General features: G+C 38.8%; 2 pseudogenes; one reads left to right on the top strand and one right to left on the bottom strand.

Moving 5' to 3' along the window:
• The first annotated feature begins 228 nt into the window (after positions 1-228).
• On the top strand, positions 229-3,781 carry LOC113080000 (protein NLRC3-like; annotated as a pseudogene).
• Positions 3,782-6,045: 2,264 nt separating this feature from the next.
• On the bottom strand, positions 6,046-6,898 carry LOC113079993 (28S ribosomal protein S12, mitochondrial-like; annotated as a pseudogene).
• Between the last annotated feature and the right edge of the window lie 543 nt (positions 6,899-7,441).

Here is a 7,441-nt window from a genome sequence, read left to right as displayed (position 1 = left end):
TAAATAAATATTTGGCAGCAAAAGTAAAACAACGCGTTAAAGTTTCAGCGAGTGTGCAAAAGCACATGGATATTTAATTAAGCACACAGGCAGTTTATGATTGGGCTGTCAGTTGGTAAACTACTCACTGTGCTATTCTAGCACAATTGCAATATCTTTGTATTGCTTTCATCAGGTAACAACACCGAGCTGTTTCTAAAAAGTGAGGGGAAGCGTTGCAAATCCGAGATGGACGACGACGCAGTAGAGGTGGCGTCAGACAACAGTCTGCCGTTAGACGGGCTTCCGCTTCGTAGTGAAAAATGGGGAGGAAGAGACGACTTATTCCTCAGAGACCACTTCCATTCTCCCTCGGATTCTCCAATCCTGCAGGGTAATATGTTTTTTAGGTAATACTGATATTGGTGTAATATCAGGTTTCCGCCAGGAATAGCCATGTTGACGTAGGCTACACGTCAGCCGCACGCATGTCTGTTGTGTAAGTGCGCCACCTGCTGGTAAGATCGGGAACAAGCCATAGTCAAGATGTTATTTATGTGATGAGTTACTTTCCTTACATGGTTAATTACAACTCGTTCGCTTTCCAATTTTCGTTTTTTCTGTAATCTACAATGATCGTCCTCATCAGACAACACGTGGAGAGAGCAGAGTCCCCTGCATCCAGTTATGCCTCCATGCAGAGTGACAGCTGGTCAGAAACAAGAGAAGAGCATCAACCCAGCTCCACGCAGTAAGTTTACTTCCATTTCTTTAGCCCGAAGAATTAATTATTATTATTATTAATTTATTTGCAGAGTTAATATGTTCTACATACAGTTTGAGGGGTATTTTAAAGAAAGGCTTTTATTAGTAGCATGCTGTAAGAGTGAAAATGATACTTATGAGTTATTTGAAAGAGACTTTGCTCTTTATGCTTGTGGCTAAGGTTGTCATTCTCGTAAGTCCGCTTTTGATTTTCTACAGGGTTCAGTTGTGCAGACGGGACTCGTCTGCTTCTAGCAGTGAAGAGTTTAAATAGTGATGATGAGGACAATAATATGGAGGTCAGTGCTGAAGAAAGGTGAGTTGAAGTCACATGATGTATCCGTACCATTTAAACTTTGCCAGTATCATCATGGTCATATTGATATACACTTCAGATGTCATAATAAACATGTTAGTCAAGCACCCCTTGATGGACAGAGATGATTCAGAGTTTAATTTTAATACTGGCCTATATTGCTTTGCCATAATCAATTTATTACCGTATTTAATGTATTCACATAATTATTTACTGTAAGATGCTTACATTTCCATTGAAATAATTATTGTACAGAACCATAACATAATACATGTTTTCATTCTAGAATACATTCATAAGAGACTTCTTTCAAAAACATTAAGAAAAAAATCTTACTGACCACAACATTTTGAACAGTAGTGTAGTTTTTTCATTTATTGTTACATTAATGCATAAAATATATATATATATTTTCTAAATTAAGCACACGGAAGAAGATCAAAAAGGAAGGAGGTGTGAAACAACAAACTGTTTCTGCTCCTGTAAAACCAGAGTTGGTAGTAGATCCGAATGAAAAAAGACATCCAGCAATGACGGTGGAATTTGCATTTAAGGTGAGGCCTACAACCATTGGTCATCCAATTAAAGCCATAACAATATGTCCAATAAGTGCCTTTCACATTAAGTTGAGAAAACTAACATTATTGCTATATCACAGGCCCTCACCAGCCTGCCTAAAGAAACTTGCAGAGGATGAATTAAAGTACTTCAAAAAACTGCTGTGGGATCGATATCCAGAGCGCTTCCGTGATCCGCTGGACGGAGTCGATCTTGTGGATCTGGTGGATAAGATGCTAGAGCTTTGCGATATTGAAGTTTCTCTGAAGATCACGCTGGCGCTCTTCGATATCATGAACGCTAAAAAGCTGGTTCAATATCTGTTAGGTCTATGCAAAAGAAGTAAGTTCCATTATTTTGTCCCAGCCCAAACATTGCAGTGCTTTTCAAACAGGTGCCTTAAAAATCTTTCTTTGTGATGTTCCACAGATGAAGTGCGCTACGAGTTGAAATTGACTCTGAAGAGGAAGTATGAGATGGTATATGAGGGTTTTAGTCAACAAGGACAGCCAGTCCCCTTTGAGTCAGTCTATACAGACCTTTACATTACAGATGGCATTAATGCATCAATCAACAGTGAGCATGAGTTCAGATCAAAGATAGAAGTGCTCGCAGAGACTGCCAAAGTGAACAGGAAGCCGTTAACTGGAAATGACATATTTTCCCAGCAGAACCCGAGGTTAAGGCCTGTAAGGTCGGTGTTAGCCAGGGGAGTCCCAGGATGTGGCAAATCATTTGCAGTGCAGCGCTTCATCCTCGATTGGGCAGATGGAAGAGTCCACCAAGACGTCTTCTTTCTCATTCCTCTACACTTCAAGGAGCTAAATAAAATGCTAGAAGGAGAGTATACCCTCCTGAGTCTAGTCAGCACCCTCTATCCAGAGATGAAGGAAATAGATTCTCTCGATTTTGAGGGCTGTCTGGTAATGTTCATTTGCGATGGCCTAGATGACACTCAAATCCCCTTTAATTTCCGGAGAACGGTGTATTGGTGTGACGCGACCAGGCCTACAACTGTCCAAGTGTTGATCACCAACCTCATCAGGGGTAACCTGCTCTATGACGCCTACGTGTGGATCATTTCTAGGGCAGGAGCTCTGGATGTGATCCCACCAGAACACGTCCAGCGGCTTCTGGAGGTCCGCGGCTTCACCGATGATCAGAAAGAGGCCTATTTCAGGAAGACGATCGCAGATCGAGACCTTGCTGAGAGGGTGATTGCTCACATCAAGTCTTCTAAGACGCTGTTTATTATGTGCCACTTGCCACTGTTCTGCTGGGTGGCATCTAAAGTGCTGCAGCGGCAGTTCCAGTTTCTTCAACCATCGGCACAGCTGCCCAGAACTCTTACCAATTTGTACACCATTATGCTGCATGGACAAACTCAAATGTCCATTGAGAAACTGAAGAACGACCCTACCGAAGACACCAAGAATCTTACTGCTGATCAGCTGCTTATTAAGCTCGCAAAGCTGTCCTACAGCATGCTTGAGAAGAATGAGTTTCAGATAGAGAAAGAGCACTGGGATGACGTTGAATTGCCGGAGTCATACCCTGCCATGGCCTGCACCGGTCTCTGCACAGAGTTTTACAGAGAGAAGTTCGTGATTTACACAGAAAAGGTGAGCTGCTTCGCACATCCGACCATTCAGGAGTACCTTGCAGCTCTTCATGTTTTCTATTGTTTCAAGAAACATGGGAAGAACATCCTTGAGCAGAACAAGCTGAAGGCCTTGAAGGTTTCCTTGGCAGACGTACTCAGGAGTGCAGTTGACAAAGCATTAAGCTCCAAGAATAGCAACTATGATATCTTTCTCCGCTTTCTGCTGGGTTTGTCTGTGGAGGCCAACCAGGAGCTGCTCAAGAACATCCTGCCGATCTCTAGCAGCTCTAACCAGAGTGCACGAGATGAGACAGCTCGCTACATTAGTAAGAAAATCAAAGAAGGCCACTTCCCGGAAAAGACTGAAACCTTTGGCGGTGCATTGATGAACTCAACCCACAATAACACTGATGTGTTTAAAAAGAGTCTCGTGATGAACTTCTGCGAGTGATGCTGTTGCGTTGTTTTTTGCTATAAGATTGAGTTGGTGTTTAAAATCATCTGTGAAGAATGTCTCTCATCCAGGGCTTGTAGTGTCATTTGCATGCGCTTTCCATCAGTAACAGACGAATACTGAACACTATTATTTTCAACAACATATTTTTGGACAGTTGTGTCATTGCCATGGCCGGACTTACCATTGGGCTTGAGTGGGCTGCAGTATTAAATGGAATGATCAAAGCTAAAACATGTCCATAAAACAAAGACCTTTTCAAATGTCAGTTTTTTTGCTTCAGCTCTTTTTTTTTATGTTTATTTTTAAAACACTATTTGAGAACACTAATATTGACAAGTGAGGATCTATAATCTACAGACACACACACACACATACACAATGTTTTTTTTGTTTTTTTTAATATTACAAAGAAATTATGATGTTTTAAAACATTGATGTTTTAATCTATCATCTAAATCAAATCGATATTGGCATATGTGACTAAGTTTACAGTAAATACAAAGAAAATATATATATATTCAATTCAATTCAAGTTTATTTGTATAGCGTGTTTTACGATACAAATTATTACAAAGCAACTTTACAGAAAATTAAGCATTATAAAAAAATTTAAGTAGCTTATAAGTGGTGACTGTCAGTTTATGTGCATATGACAGGATTTTTCAGAAAAATTAGTACAAGACGTAGTCAGCCAGACGATGAACATTATTAACAGCAATTATTATACATCCTACATCTAAGGGGAGCTCAGACAAAAACACCCCGCTAGGCACCCTCCCTGACACCCCTGCATATCTAGTATCAGTCTTTTGGCTCCTGAACAAACCCTCATCAGATTTAGTGTTTCCTACTCAACTGACTGGATTTTTTCTTCTTCTTTTTTTTTACATACTTGCAGGGAATCCCTACAAATCCCATCTAATCTTTTATGCAGGTTCCACTTGGCCGATACTGAGAGGACAACTTTTGCCAGATGGCTCCCCAAAAATGATCAGAGATCATCAAGGCAGAACTGTCCTTTTTGAGTGAGTCTATCACTGACAGAAATAATGGGCTGCAAGTGCCTTACACGATCATGTGCCCTGATAACATCACATCCATGAGTGGTGTGCTTTAAAGGGCCAAGGGCATTGGGAAACCAACTACCATAGTCAAACTAAGTGTTCAAATGTAGGAAAAATTGAATATATGATATATAATCCAAATTAAAATTTTTAAGTAGAATAATTCTCATTTCATTTTAACTATCCTGTCCTGCTCTGAGGGCCGAATGTTGAACTGAAGCTGTGAAGATCACAATAGTCACAAATGTAATCACCTCCTCCACTGTGCTAAAACACTGAGGTATTCCAAAAAAAAGGGACACTGCTATGATAACCAGTGATTATCGTCTGACTCACCTGTGCAGCTCTGCTCAAGAAACCCATGGATGTAGATCTCCTTGATCCAGTCCTGAAGTTCAATGTCCCGTGCACATCACCATCATGCTGGTAATAAAACTTCACCATGCTCCTTACAAAACTACAAACTGATTCCACATATTAAAGAAAGATTTCAAGATGCCATGAAAGAAATGTAACTGAAGTGATTATGGCAAATCTGAGTTATTAGATAGAACTCAGACAGAAAGATCCTTGATACTCGAGTCGAGACAGTCTGCATTCCTCACATACTCATGCTCCGAGTGCTAGGCAAGAAAATAGGGTTGTTCTCTGATGCCTGCTGCTTCAACTGACACCAAAATTTCTATATTCATGTTGCATTCTGTTTATTGATTTATGTTTATTTATTTAGTATCAGTATTGTTTTTCGTTTTTTACAAATTCAAATTCTGCAATTTGTAATAAGGTTTTGGTAATGTTTTGGCAAATATTAAAAAAGTAAATAAATCAAATAATATTAATTAAAAATGTAAATTAAAAGTTATATAGAAACTTAATTAAATACATTAACTCAATTTCTATCTTATAGAAGTTTTTTTTTAAAGCAAAAAACCTCAATAAATTTAGCTAGAACTGTGTGTAAAAACAAGAAATAGTCTGTGGGTTAAAGCAGGAACTCTTCACTTTCTTGTGAAGACAACTTGGTGTGAATGCTCTTTTTCTTCATTTTTAGCAGTTTGGCACAGCATGTTATATCAGACATGCATATGACATTTTGTACAAACAAGTTAGTTACTTAACATGTCATAGTAATAGGAAAAGGAAAAGCAGAGACAACAACCAACTTTTACTTCTGTCAAAAAAGAGTTGATGGACAAAGATAACATTCTACTTTGCAAACCAGAACCAGAAAAACTACTTGAACAAACTGTGAAAATAAAGATGTGGCATCAGATAACTGTTGGACTTCTATACCTGTATGAACTAGAACACGTTTATTTGTTGACATCCAAATTATTACAGCCATGAAGATTTATGCAGTTAAACGCAGTTCAAGTAATTACTGTTTCTTCTTGACGACATGTGCGCAGTCATATTTGCCCCTGACAACAGTGATTTTGACCCCTGGTAATCCTGTGTTCTCCCTCCTTGTATCAGCACCACATTGTGCTCCTGGAGGTTGTGTCCTTCCCCAGGGATGTACGCCACAGCTTCTTGACCATTGGACAGACGGACTCGTGCACACTTGCGGTTGGCCGAGTTGGGCTTCTTGGGTTTCCTGATTCATGGTCTTCAGCACTACTGCTTTGAGCTGTGGATGCCCATAAGTGGCACTGATCTTTGGACGAGGCGGAGGAGGTCTGCCCTTACGGTGCATCTGATTGAGAGTGGCCATGGTCCTGCTGAACACAGGTCCAGACCAGAAAGGTACAGAGTGCGACGCTGTCAAAAATGACAACAGAAAGTGGCTTCATTAATCTCACTTATTTAATTTGATATGATAATAATCAAAATTCTGTTGCTAAGACTTACCATGCAAAACAGACAACAGCACTGGTTTTAGGCTTCCAAGAAATGCCATTTTTTATTCATCTGTAGGAAGCACTGCAACATAAAATAATAAGATAGGGTCACTGTGAAACATAGTAAAATACACTGTACCTGTGTAAAATTATTCCTTTTATGTTTAATTTACCTGCACGTAAGCTATGTTAAATCAAAGTATCCGACGTTTCTTAAGTGGTGCCTTTAGTTTTCGGTAAAAGAAAAAAAAAGGACGAAATATTTCACCCTCACTGTTATATTCCCGACATGCACGTCGCCATGTTGAAAATGCATCTTCCTCGATTCTGGACCAGTGACGAGCTCAAGACTGAACTGGATAATACTGCCACCTAGTGGATGGATTCTCACGTATACATGTGGTAAACATAGGTGGTAAATCATTTGTTTAGGCAAATCACTTATACTTTTTATTAAATTATTATTAAAAATACATGCATATATATATATATATAAATGCAGTTCATAAAAAACGGGTTGAATATACATTGGATTAAATTTTTTATTTTTAATTAAGAGCTATTTTGATAAAGAATGAAATGTAGCGGTTTAACTAGTGGTGGAAGTTTTATAAGAAAAGGCTGAAATTCTTGAAAAATAAAAAAGGAAACATTGTAATGCATGCACATAGTTGACATTATCTCTTATAATTACAACTTTAAAAAAAAAAAAAAAAAACTGTGAATATTTCACCCATAAATCTAAATTTCTTCAGAAGTTTCTTTCCTCTTTCTTGAACAGAGGAAGACATTTTAAAGAATACGGGAAAACAAAGAGTCCTCATTTTGTTCCATAGTATAGAGAAGAAACCACAAGCA

Source organism: Carassius auratus, unplaced genomic scaffold (assembly GCF_003368295.1).
Source record: "Carassius auratus strain Wakin unplaced genomic scaffold, ASM336829v1 scaf_tig00030051, whole genome shotgun sequence".
NCBI lineage: Eukaryota > Metazoa > Chordata > Actinopteri > Cypriniformes > Cyprinidae > Carassius > Carassius auratus.
The sequence above is the reverse complement of the archived record's forward strand: the minus strand, read 5'-3'. Positions and strand labels throughout refer to the sequence as shown.